This window comes from Carcharhinus amblyrhynchos, unplaced genomic scaffold, assembly GCF_965287045.1.
Source record: "Carcharhinus amblyrhynchos unplaced genomic scaffold, sCarAmb.v2.hapA scaffold_42, whole genome shotgun sequence".
In the NCBI taxonomy this organism is placed as follows: Eukaryota; Metazoa; Chordata; class Chondrichthyes; order Carcharhiniformes; family Carcharhinidae; genus Carcharhinus; species Carcharhinus amblyrhynchos.
This window is the reverse complement of record NW_027649783.1, coordinates 253707-267135: the sequence shown is the minus strand read 5'-3', so window position 1 is coordinate 267135 and position 13429 is coordinate 253707. Positions and strand designations below refer to the sequence as shown.

At 43.9% G+C, this 13429-nt stretch overlaps 4 non-coding genes across 4 annotated transcripts; 3 read left to right on the top strand and 1 right to left on the bottom strand.

Moving 5' to 3' along the window:
* The first annotated feature begins 2721 nt into the window (after positions 1-2721).
* Positions 2722-2812, top strand: trnar-ucu (transfer RNA arginine (anticodon UCU)). Its single transcript is given in 2 exon segments — positions 2722-2758; positions 2777-2812. It is a non-coding gene; the product is annotated as a tRNA-Arg (tRNA).
* Positions 2813-4878: 2066 nt separating this feature from the next.
* trnal-cag (transfer RNA leucine (anticodon CAG)) lies at positions 4879-4961 on the bottom strand. Its single transcript has one exon. It is a non-coding gene; the product is annotated as a tRNA-Leu (tRNA).
* Positions 4962-8634: 3673 nt separating this feature from the next.
* Positions 8635-8716, top strand: trnas-gcu (transfer RNA serine (anticodon GCU)). Its single transcript has one exon. It is a non-coding gene; the product is annotated as a tRNA-Ser (tRNA).
* Positions 8717-11471: 2755 nt separating this feature from the next.
* On the top strand, positions 11472-11553 carry trnas-aga (transfer RNA serine (anticodon AGA)). Its single transcript has one exon. It is a non-coding gene; the product is annotated as a tRNA-Ser (tRNA).
* Positions 11554-13429: the final 1876 nt, after the last annotated feature.

Genomic DNA, 13429 nt, shown 5'->3' with positions numbered 1-13429 from the left:
AAGTAGATAAATATTGTTTCAATTGCGTGGATGAAGCCACAACTGGAATATTGTGTCCAGTTTTGGTCCCCTTATTTGTGGAAAGATGAGGTGGTATTACATCCAGCACTTTTTCCCTTCCTCCTCTATGTGCGGTATGCTTTGTCTGCAAGAATCCATACCTTTCACTGTGTACTATTTCATGTGACAAAAATAAATCAAATCCAATCAAATCCGGCTGTCAGAATGAGATTACCGACGCGACTGGCGAGTTACAACCACAGGTTGACTTGGGGAGTGGTGAACACTGATATCACTGCTTCTGATCTTCACCAGAACAGATAGTGAAATAGGGTCATAACATGGAAATGCGAGAGGTCCCGGGTTCAAATCCCGGACGATCCCAGTGTTTATTTTCATTTTTTCTCTTAAGTAGATTCTGAGAATGAGTGAAATCACGAGCAGATTAGAGTTCCCAAGAAGTCATTGCAGAGAATATATTACTGCAGAACACGAGGAAAAACAATCACTTGATTTAAGATCATTTAACCGTGTTGTGGGTCTCTGGGATCGGAAAGACCGGAGAAATAACCGCGTGCTGTGGATTCAGGAAACTGGCTGAATGCCGTCAGTTGTCATCTTGTCTGAAGACCAGACAGTCCGACAGAGCTGAGAATCCCATAGTTTGATTTTTGTCCCATATTTCAGTTTCATTCTGGTATTCCCAGTGAACCGTGTGTTTCAGCAATCCAGTTGAGGGGAAATTAACAACCAGGATACAGACACACGAAGATAGGGAATAAGAGCAGAAGTACTCCATTCGGCCCGCCTGCCCATGTTGTGCTGAGTTTATTCATCATCTCAATACAGATAAATCAGAAAGGCTATGCTTTTTAAGTAAAGGTGTTAGTACCGGTGTGTATTTCCTTTTGAACCAAGTGGCATGTTGAATCATTATTGTTTTGAATAGTCAGAATTTCACTCTGCAATTGGTTAATTATTGGTACAAACAATTCAAGCATATATTACACAAAATTTTACCTATTTCTGATTGGGGATGGTATATAGAGAGAAACGTGCTTTTCTCCACATATATTACTGATCGATATCTGGGTGTACAGGTTTCAAACTCAAAATTTACCAGAAGGACAAAATTTGAAAATATTATAAACTGTAGTGAGAAGGATATTCAACAACTTCAGGAAGATACAGACCGGCTGGTGGAATGGGCAGACATGCGAAAGATGCAATTTAATTAATGTAAGAAAGTGTGAAGTGTTATATTTCGGTCCGAAGCTCTAGGAGAGGTGATATAAATTAAAGTGTATACCTTTAGTGTTCCTCGTCCCTATTGCACCTTTACCATGCCAAGATGCCACAGTCTATTCACCCATCCCAGAACACATTGAATATCCAGCCTTAGGTCTGTATTTCACCGTCTACTTGTACAGTGATCATTAAACATTTAACACTCCCACGTTCCGATGTACCTTCACTCTGCAACGACTCCCTGCTCCGTGTGACAACATTGCACCTCCACTTTGTTCACTGCCCATGGTCGGCTCATCTTACCCAGTCCCCATTATGTCACACTCTGCTCAGTTATATTGTCCAGATTGCATACTGTTCCAACTTTCCTATTCTCCACAAAGAATAAACGAATAAATGGATTTCCATCCCTTGATGAATAACTGTCACCTTTCAATGTTTAGCGGGTGAGTTTAATGAAGCGCTGTGTGTGATTCTCGCCTTTATGCTTCGGTACAAATTTCGTCAAAGAGAGTTATCCAAATATATCCTCAATTCTCCTTCTCGTTCAAAAAGAACTGAGCGGCTGATGGATAATGTTTCAATATTCGCTTCAAAAAGATAGAGAATGGATTTACAAATTTAAAATCCAAGGGTGACACCAATGCCTGAAGTGATTTTCAGGCTGTGGCGACTAGAATAACAATGCACATTCTCAATTTGAATTGTTCAAAATCACAGAATGGAGCATCCATTGTGGATAGATAGAACACAGAACATAGAACATTACAGCGCAGAACAGGCCCTTCGGCCCACAATGTTGCGCCGAGCAATTAAAAAGCAATGACCTTCTAACCTAAACCAATCACTTTCCATCCATAAACCAATCCACGGATCTCTTAAACGCCCCCAAACTAGGCGCATCTACAACTGCAGCAGGCAGGGCATTCCAATCCCTATTTAGTTTAATTTTAATTTTAATTTATTTTTAATTTTTTTAATTTTAATTTTTAATATTTAATTTTAATTTAAATTTAAAGGAAACTTTAAACTTTGCAGCTGTGCTGTGCTTCAGGAGCTGGTTTTACACAAATCTCCATTCATCAAAGTGTTGCCTCTCCTGCTGAGCATTTCCTGTTTTTGTTTCAGATTTCCAGCTTCCAGCTTTGTGTTGTGTTCTGTTCAGGGGTTTTACTGCAACTGATCCGCCCTGTGACAGAGGGAGTAGAATGTATCTCCCGACTATGAAGCCTGCCAGATTAGACTCCAAGTTGTGCAAGAGAATGAGGAGGAGGAGAGAGGGAGGATCATTCTGGACAGATTCCCTATAAAAAGGACATAAAGGTCTGCATTTCCAACAGGCATAAGATGTCCAACATGGTTTGCAATCAATGAAGTTCCCGACGTTTTAAATACAAGATTGTTGAACTTACCAGCAGCTGTTACATTGTCAAGAATCCATATAAGACCCTGTGAAGGAAGCATTGGACGTGTGACTCTGTGGCGCAATGGATAGCGCGTTGGACTTCTAATTTCACACAGGTTAGCCATTCGAAGGTTGTGGGTTCAAATCCCATCAGAGTTGTGTTTTGGATCAGATTAGTAGCAAACGGTTTGCTGCTTCATTGACGCGATTCAGCTTTGACACAGATATTTCCTGCTCTGCCATCTTTCCACGCTGTGTTTGTTTACTCGGTTCTCAGGGAAACCACAGAAGAAAACACAAACGCCAGTGGCTTTCTTAACGTTTGATATTGCGTTCGCTGATTGCGTTGGAACTAGGAACATATTTTTCAATAATTCTTCTGCTTCTTTTGGAAGATAAAGAAGATTAAAAACTCACACGCAACAACAACTGATAAACAACTAAAAATCAATCAATAAATATCAGTGCCCTGCAGCGTGGTGGTGTTATCCTGATGTATCTGCTGCGCTTGTCCTTCTAGGCTGTAGTGGCCATGGGTTTGGAAGGTGCTGGAAAAGGAGTCTTGCTGAGTTGCTGCAGTGCATCTTGTAGATGGTGCACACTGCTGCCATTGTCTGTCTGTAGTGGAGGGAGTGAACTTTTATACATGAGAAGAGAATGAAATGGGATGCTTTCTCCTGGATGGTGGGAAATGTTTGTAGAGCTGTTGAGGTTGCATTCACCCAGGCAAGTTATCCCAGGAAACCAGGTGCTCCGGTTTCCTCCCACAAAGATGAGCAGTTTGGGCGGATTGGCCATGCTCGATTGCCCCTCGGTCCCCAAGGTGTTTGTACAGATAGATTAGCGGGCATAGGGCCTATGTGCGATTCTCTGTCGGAGAGTCGCCACAGACTCGATGGGCAGAATGGTCTCCTTCAACACTGTCCGGATTGTATGATTCTAAGGTCATTTGACAATGTTAGAAATTCCCCGAGGGGACAAAAACAAGAAAACTGTGTTTGTAGAATTTACACCGTTGGGTTTGTTGCAAATTAAATGTTTTCTTCAATGCAAGGTGATGAAAATACCTCGATCGTGTAAATAAACAGTCGGAAAATTCGTGGGGAGTCTCTGTTTTTCTTTCATCTTTGAAGATCATCAACTGTGAAGGGATAGATAATATTGACGAGCAAGGAAGGGACATTGTGACTTGCACAATTGCAAAGATCCCGTGAAAGGAATCCAGGCTGGACTGAGATTCAAACCCCACATCACCTGTTTACCAGAAAGGCGATTTCAACAACTAAACCACACAGACTTTCTGTCAGGTCGAATGCTGGAAAGTCGTTCCGGATATTGCGTATTTGTGGAAATAAGTGATATTAAGTGTCCGTGCACAGAGATTAGAAACAAGGATATGCCTGCCGTTACACAGGCACTTTAACCAAATTAGCAACAGAGCCTGACATTGCTAACTTTGGTACAACGGAATGCTGGAAATACGTTCCAGATCTGGTAGTGTTTGTGAAAACAGATTTACGACCAGTACTGGAAAGGATTTGTGAAAATAGAGATAGTTCACATTTCAGATGCAGACCTTACACTGAAACGACTGTTTCTCTCTCCACAGATGCAATGGGATCCCGGATAGATTCATGAAAGAAAAATAATTGGATCCTACAGTGGGCTATGACTGCACCGATTTCAAATCCCCCTTTCCCCCGATATTGATCAAAAACATCAGGCACATCACTCAGTGAAACTCTTCCGTTCAACATTGAGCGGTTTATCGTGAGTTGGTTCCAAATACTGTTTTCAGACACAAATCTGGTATAAAAGTAGCTGTGTTCAGGGTGTGATTCATACACACAGTCTTCTGCTCTGAAGGCAGGCGCGCCCCTTGTGTGGCGCGAGATTTTTTTTAATGATTCATTCATCCGGGAAATGTGTGTCACTGACCCGGGAAGCCTGTATTCTCCAAATTAGTTATCTTTGAGTAATTGGCGATGAATTCATTCTGGAGCCAGTGCAGTTCATGTGGTGTCAGTGCACACACACTGCCGTTCGGGAGGAATTTCCAGGATTGTGAACCATCGGAACGGGAATAAGTTTCCAAGTCAGGATGATGTGTGTCTCGGAGTGGAACTTAGAGATGGTCGTTGATTCTCTGCATCTGCTGCCCTTGTGGTGTCACGTGAGAGATTTCTTGGGTTTGGATGGTGCCGCTCGAAGGAAAATATAACCAATGTCAGGAGTGGGATTTGAACCCACGCCTCCAGAGGAGACAGCGACCTGAACACAGCGCCTTAGACCGCTCGGCCATCCTGACTGCCTGCAATAGAGTGTAAAACCTCTGCACAAATCGATCAGAGTTCCATCTTTCTTGTTACACCATTTCAAACTCTGTCTCCGCATTGACTGATTGAGGGTGAACTGATCACTTATTTTGAGGTTCACGGACCAAGGTGAAGGTAAGACTCAGAGTCCCACAGGTTTGAGGGGTGAATAGTCCAGCACCATTCCATATTCTTCATCCAAATGAGAAACTCCAGCTGGCAATCGATTCAAATCAGGACACCAGCTTTGGGCAGAGGTTTGCCACCATGAAAACATGTGGTTTCAGAAGCTCCAAAACAGACCTCAGTTTCATTTGCAGCACTAATGGCAGATATTGTCTTTCCAGAATCGGCCGTTCCGCCAAGAAAATTAGTGCCTGGTTCGGTGGAATGGTCACGTTAAATTTCCCCTTAGGAATATTAGCGTGTTAAATACATGGGGTGATGAGGATAGGGCCTGTGTGTGGTTGTTGTTGGCACAGGCTCGGTGGGCCGAATGGCCTCCTTCTTACTGTCGGGATTCCATGAAGTTCGGGGCGGCAGTTTCACTTCCCTGAGAATATTGATGACTGTTCCCTGATAACATTAAAACTTCTAACCAATCAATGCCTGTTTGAGAACTGGCCATGAATACAGCTGACACTGAAACGGTTCATATTGAATTAGTTCCAGCAAATTGGTTCTTGAAGCGGTGTTAATATATGTCATGGCTTCTTAAAAAGATCAGTTGCGCTTGTTTGTCGTTTGTTCATTAATTTTGTGAATCTATTTGGAGCGGCTGCAGTTGGTCAGTTTGCAGGGGCGGAGCCAGGTTCTAAAGTTAGAGAGGGCGAACACATAAAAAAGGCGCCACGGCGCATACCAAATAATTATAAATTCATTGTTCATTTTTATTTTGTAATGAAATACAAAACATAATAAAAACACGTGTGTTATTTAATTATTTAACATTTTAAAGGTAACATAAAATAAAAAGAAGGAACATGAAAAAGATATGAAGCAACTACAAGAGTCTCTTTCGTCTAGGCTTCATTCCAGCAGTGATCTATTACTTTATTATAATTTACCTCAGTAGCCAACTGTCTTTCAATGGAGACCAAAGCTAACCCAGACAATATATCCTCGTCCATTGTAGAATGAAGGTAGGACTTTATGTGCTTGATCCGTCTCATGGACCGTTCCACAACTGAGCTAGTTATTGGGAAGTCAGAAAAAATGTGGTACAATGTGGACAAGTTAGAATAATCACCAAATCTATTTACTCACCCAATCTCGGCTGGTGATGCCCATCGGCGAGGGATGTTTGGTCCCGACTGCCCTTTCGTCGCGGTGGCTGCATATTTATGTCCTTCGCGGCCTCTGCAATTTCCTGGTGATTGCATACCCTCTCGGGAGATTGCCTGGCGTCCTTAAAGGGAGTGGGGAATGAGGATCTGTACTCGACGTGTGAGTCGGTGTGGTTTTAATTACAGGTGGTCAGTCTGTGTAGAATTGGAGACAGAGAGGTCAAGGAAGGATAGAGAAGTATCAGAGATGGACCATGTGAAGGTGCGAGAGTGAAAAGTGGAAGGAAAGTGGGGTTTTTTTGTCCAGGTGCAGAAGAGACCAATACGCGGCACAGATACAGAGATGCAGCAAAAAAAATGTGTGTGTGTGTGTGTGTGTGTGTGTGTGTTGGGGTTGGTGGCGGAGCGAAGGAACAGGACTGAACAAGGAACATTCCACAAACGGGCAGCCTAACATAGGCTAATGGGTGAAACGATTAATTTTGCTTCTTTCCATGCTGCTATCTAACGATTACAGGTTCGAGTCCGGTCTCTTTCTACAGAAATCTGGTGGAACCTCCTGAAAACCGAGCTCTCGCCCGTTAACTGACATCCACCGTTATTTCCAAACAACTGTCTCAGAATTAAATTCCTTGGAACTTTGTTCATTTAATTCTCATTCGTCTTAGTGTTTTTATATCAGATATTCCACAATGTATGTTTGATCTGGATAAATTGTTAATGTTCCAAAACTAGAACAAAATGCTTTGCATCAATCGGCTAATTGAAATTCTGTGGCAGGAAATCTAATCTCCTCAGGAAGAGGGTTAATGCTGAGCTGAATGGACTGTTTTTGTTTACAGGGATGAAAGGTGATGTCACTGGGCTGGTAATCCAGAGGCCCGCGCTAATCTTTGGGGACGCGGAGTAAATCCCACCACGACAGCTGGTGAAATTCAAATTCACTGATTTAACACATCGGCACATGGATAGAAAACAGAAACAGGAGGAGGCCATTCGGCCCAAACAATGCTGGAATTGAAAGCAAGCCTCAGAAATGGCGGCCTTGAAATTTCCGTCGATTTTTTCCCACAGAAAACATCTTCACAGAACAACAGAGAACATTTCACACAAAAGAAAAAAAAAACTTCTGCTCAAGACGGATGATATTTACAAACCGGGAACACATTTACACAACAGGGAAGAATTTGTCAGAACCACAGTGAAGATCTGTCAACGGGAGAGTCACAGTTCCAAACAGAGAGAACAGTTACACAGCAGAGAGCACAGTTACACAACACAACATACATTTCAAAACAGGGCCTATCTTTGTGAAACAGAAAATCCCTTTTCATTCTTAATCAGTTTCTCCATCTCAGTATCTTGCTGATTTGTTCGAATATTTTCTTTCTCATTGTGAGTGTGTCCTAATAGTCTTTTACTGGTTTTCTGTGAGTTTTACTCTGTCTGTTACATTCGGGGTGATGTTACGTGTTATTATACAGCCAGGGTGAGCTTCCCAGGGTTTTGTTTGTAATAAAAAAGAGACAGTGAATAGATTCCTGGCTCGCGGGCAGTAGTAATAAGCAGGGAGGGCTGACTTTGGGAGCAGAGTGGCGCAGCGGAAGCGTGCTGGGCCCATAACCCAGAGATCGAAACCATCCTCTGCTATCACCTACTCACTCCATCAAAGAAAAACAGTGATGGTCTTAGTTTTCATTAATGAGTAGCCCAGAACATTTGTCTCCATTGGCTGGACAGTTTATTCAGCCAACAGCGCGGGATCAATTCCCGGGTCAGTTGAGATTGATCATGAAGGCTCCGCCTTCTCAGTCTTGCTCCTCTCCTGAGGTGTGAATCCTCTGGTTAAATCACAGCCAGTCAGCTTTCCCCATTGATGGCTCCCAGAAACAACTGGGACTGTGAACCTTGCTCTAACTTTACCGACACTGGACAAATCATATTCCTCACACATTGTTCAAATAGAGAAGTTTATTAAAAATAATTAAGCATGAGAATCGGATCATCCCTAAAATTTCATTTCTATCCGAGTTTTAGAATTTGTCATTTCAGGAACAACCAAAATCCAAAGAGCGACACAGAAAAGCTCCGTGATTGGGACACACAGCCCTCTACTGGGAGGTCAGACTCTCTCCTGTTGCTCCACAAACTCACAGCACTTGCTCTGTTTTACATCAGGGTCATGTTCGGAGAATTCAAAACCAAACTGGGAGCAGAGAGGTGAACTGTCTCTCTCTTTACTTTCTCTGGATTTTCATCAAATGGAAAAGTAACAACGAATCAAGAGAAAGCAGAAAGGCCGCGTTATCCTGCGGGAGAAATGTGTTCTTTGTTACGGATGTTAAAACACAAGAGGTGGTTTGGGGAGCAGTGGCCGCATGACGAGGTGGCCGAGTGGTTAAGGCGATGGACTGCTAATCCATTGTGCTCTGCACGCGTGGGTTCGAATCCCATCCTCGTCGGTGGTGTGTTTATTCTGTCTCCTTATTGCCAGAGAGCTGATGATTCGCTCAGTGTTTTGAGGTTCACGGAACCAAGATGAAGTTTGGACACACAGGTTTGAGGGGTGAATGTTCCAGAACAATTCCACATTCCCATATTTCTAATCCCATGAGAAGCTGGAGCTGACGATCGATTCAAATCAGGACCCCAGTTTTGGACAGGAGTTTGCCACCAGGTAAACATGTGGTTTCAGAAGATCCAAAGCAGACTCCAGCTTCATTTGCGGCCCGAATGGCAGATTTTGTCTTTCCAGAATCGGCAGCTCAGCCATGAAAATTAGCGCCGTATTAGCGGGATTGGCCAGGCTAAATAGTCCCTCAGTGTCAGGGGGATTAGCACGGTAAATATGTGGGGTTATGAGGATACAGGCTGGGGGGGATTGTTATCGGAGCGGGACCGATGGGCCGAATGTTCTCCTTCTGCCCTGTAGACATTCTCATGAAGTTCAAGGCGGCAGTTTCACTTCTCTGAGAGCATTGATACACCAGTTCCTAATTTCTTCAAACTTTACCAAAAAGAAAAAGAACGACTTCGATGAGATTCTGACCCACAAAGTTTGAATGTCTCACCAGGCAATCTCCTCTTCCATCTTCTTCCATCGGGAAAAAGATACAACAGTCTGGGGTCACCCACCAACCGACTCAAGCACAGTTTCTGTCCTGCTGCCATCAGACCTCTGAATGAACCTTCCTTGCATTAAATTGATTTTTCTGGACACCCTAGCTATGATTGTAACACAACATTCTGCAGTCTCTTAGGCTGATTGGTTTTACCAAATTAACACTATTCCCCCCTGAACCTGGCTAAGTTAGGGGTCCCATTCGTAGACATGCAGGGTAGAATAGGTGTAGGGTGATGCGGCGGCACGGGCTTGTTGGGCCGAAGGGCCTGTTTCCCGTGCTGGGTTGTTCTTTGTTCTTTGTTCTCTCCTTTCCTTCTTTATGAACGGTATGCTTTTCCCCTAAAGCGCACAAGAAAAAAATACTTTCACTGTATACTAATACATGTGACAATAATAAATCAATTCAAATTAAATAAATCAATGATGAGAAGTCCTACATGTCATTCTTTGTGCCACAGATCCCCAGCTGCAGCACTCACACTGCAACAAAGTGTTCAAAGTAGAAAGCGCATCTTGATGAAATAATAGGCCAATTCCAATTGGTTTCAATTCAATATTTAAGCAAATGAACAAATAAAAATGACACATCGCGACTGGGAAAGGGTATCGTGGGGGAAAATACAAGAATGAAAGTGTATCAGACGTGACAGCCATCAAACTGAACAGAACCAGATATCCATTACGCAAATACTCCCAGTGCCTCAAGAGAAGCCCTTTCCCCAGCTAAGTGTTTGTATAGTTTTATTTGTTTCTCCGGCACTGACGGGTAACAGTAAATCACAACCTCACCAACCAGTGACAGCCAGTTAAATAACCATCCCACACTCGCTGATAATGGAGTTTCTGACAGTGACAGTTTCTGACCATCCTCCGATTGGACCTGGAGGGAACCAGATTCACTGTCAGAGCTGGACTTTCTTACAGAGTGGGTGACAGAGCCAGGTGAGCGATGGTGATGGAGTGGTGACTGTGCGAGCATTTGACCAAGGGTCAGTTCTTGACCATCACTGTGGTGATTTATTTAATTAGTTATCGCAAATCATAACAGTAGGTGGACACTCTTAAAATGAAATTCACTAAAAATCCTCACCATCACGATCTTTCTAACGGAAAATTCATCTTCAATTTGCTTTGAGTGGAAACTTTGTGAAATGAAAGAACAGGCCTTAGAATTGATCAGTGAGTTCCCAGTAAGGAACAATTGTAAAAAGGTGGCTTAAACAAGACAAGCCAAGTTCAGTTTCCAAGCTGCGCTCCGGGCTCTCCTGGTGCCTGATAAAATCAGCAACTGAGGAAGTTCCGTAATTTAAACTATTGCAAATAAGCGATGCTTTTGCAGCGTGAGCGATGGTGATATAGTGGTGAGCGTAGCTGCCTTCCAAGCAGTTGACCCGGCTTCGATTCTCGGCCATCGCATTGATAATTTATTCACGACTTTTTCCATCTACTCTTCCATTTTCAACAGAGTGGACAGAAACAGGGCGATAGCAACATTTGACTATAATGAAATACAATAGAGGTTTCTCTTTTTCCTGTGTTTATTCGGACCTAATTCATTTCTACTGAAAAATTATTGAAACATATAAGATGATTAGAGGTTTAGGTAGGGTGGACAGTGATAGCCTTTTTCCTCGGATGGAGAAAGCTAGCACGAGGGGGCATAGCTTTAAATTAAGGTGGGGTAGTTATAGGACGGATGTCAGGGGTAGGTTCTTTACCCAGAGGGTGGTGAAGGATTGGAATGCCCTGCCTGCTGCGGTTGTAAATGCGCCTAGTTTGGGGGCGTTTCAGAGATCCGTGGATAGGTTTATGGACGAAAAGGGATTGGTTTAGGTTAGTGGGTCATTGTTTTTTAACTGGTCGGCGCAACATCGTGGGCCGAAGGGCCTGTTCTGCGCTGTAATGTTCTATGTTCTATTATTGAGCTACAAAAACACGTCTCTGACCTAATTAATGAGTTCCCCGTCAGAGACAGAAATACAAAGCAGAGGAACAAATTTCAGCTCACACACTGAGCTTTGTGCAATAACTGTGCCTGATGAAGTTAGTATGAACGCTACTGAGGTAGTTCTATTACGTGGGTGAGTGGCGGAGCTGCGGTGGCCGAGTGGCTAAGGCGTTGGATTAGAAATCCAATGGGGTTTCCCCGCGCAGGTTCGAGTCCTGCTCGCAGCGATTATCTTTGAAAGTGTTTGCTTCCGGCAGCCCCAGAGCCGGATATCCTTCTGGTATTTTGGTGCCAAGTATGTGGATCACCATCATGCTTTCAGCTCCATGGCTCCGGGCCGAGTGCTGGAAGGTGAGCTTGAGGAGGACACCTGGGTGCCCTCGGGCTGGCATGGGCAAGATAAGCCGAATGATTCAGTGCTGTTCCCTTTCTCTGGTTCCATGAGGGAAATCATAATGTGAGCAGATTGAAAAACAACAGCATCAGGTGCGCAAGGACAAAACAAGGTCTCATTTCAGAGAAAGATTCTTATGGAACGAATGGAAGGAGCAGCTTCACATCTGCACATTGACAGGTCAAACTGTGTCTCAGATTGACAGCTCCCAGGACAGGTTTTCCTCTCCTCTCGCTCTGTGCTGTGGATTCTCGGGGATGAGTTGGAGTTTCCCAGCTCAGTAACTGTGAAAGCCTCTGAGGCCGGCGATGCTCACAGTGTCTGCTCCCCAGATTCAGGGGGCTGCAGCCAATCAGAGCTGTGCCTGGGTTAACCCAGAGCTGGTTGAAATGATGATATTGTTCACAAGCTGAATTCTATTTGATCAGATGTAGACACAGATTGTGTGCACTCAGTCACTAAACAACAAGATCCCACCTTCATATAGAGTTGATGAGAGGGGATGGAGGGACAGAGTGAGTTAGAGCAGTGAGACACAGACCGCCAGACAATGTCTCAGTGACAGAAATCCTCGTAAATTCCGGCTTTATCCAGAGAGATTCTCTTGGAGAAACAGAAGCTGCAGTCTCAGCTCTCATAAGAACATAAGAACTGGGAGCAGGAGTCAGCCATCTGCCCCCTCGAGTCTGCTCCGCCATTAAATATGATTATGGCTGATCTTTTCGTGGACTCAGCTCCACTTACCCGTCCGCTCACCATAACCCTTAATTCCTTTATTGCACAAAAATTGATCTATCCTTGCCTTAAAAACTTTTAATGAGGTAGCCTCAACTGCTTCACTGGGCAGAGAATTCCACAGATTCAGAACACTTTGTGTGAAGAAGTTCCTCCTCAACTGAGTCCCAAATCCGCTTCCCCTTAGATTGAGGCTATCCCGCTCACCCCCACCCCCCCACCCACCCCCCCCCCCCCCCCCACCCCCCTCCCACCAGTTCTAGTTTCACCCGCCAGTGGAAATAATTACCCTGCTTCTATCTTATCTATTCCCTTCATAATTTTATATAGTCCGATAAGATCGCTCCTCATTCTTCTGAATGCCAATGAGTGGAGCTCTATCCTACTCAGTTCCTCCAAATACGCCAACCCTCTCATCTCCGGAATCAACCTAATGAATCTCCTCTGCACCCCTCCAATGCAAATTCATCCTTTCTCAATTCAGGGGACCAAAACTGTACGCAGTACTCCACAGCACCTGCAAACCAACTCCTTGAGATCCCTGCACAAGGACACCCAGGTCCCTCTACGGAGCAGCATGCTGCATTTTTTTTCCATTCAAATAATAGTCCATTTTGCTGTTATTCCTACCAAAATGGATGACCTCACATTTACCAGCATTGTACTCCACCTGCCGGACCCTCACCCATTCAATGTCCCTTTGTAGAATTTCAGCGTGCTCTGCACACTTTGCCCTTCCACCCATCTCAGTGTCATCTGTGACTTTTGATTTATTCATATAGCTCTCACTCATATTGTAGCAGAGACACATTATTAATCCCACACTCAGAAACAGTGCTGCATTTTGACAGAAGAGATGGGGAGAAGCAACAGAAACTGACTGGTCCAGTTCTAAACAGTGTGCAAGCTCAGAGGGGCCTGAGGTTCAGAGAGATCTTTGACAGTGAGATGACATTTTGAACATGTCGTTCGGA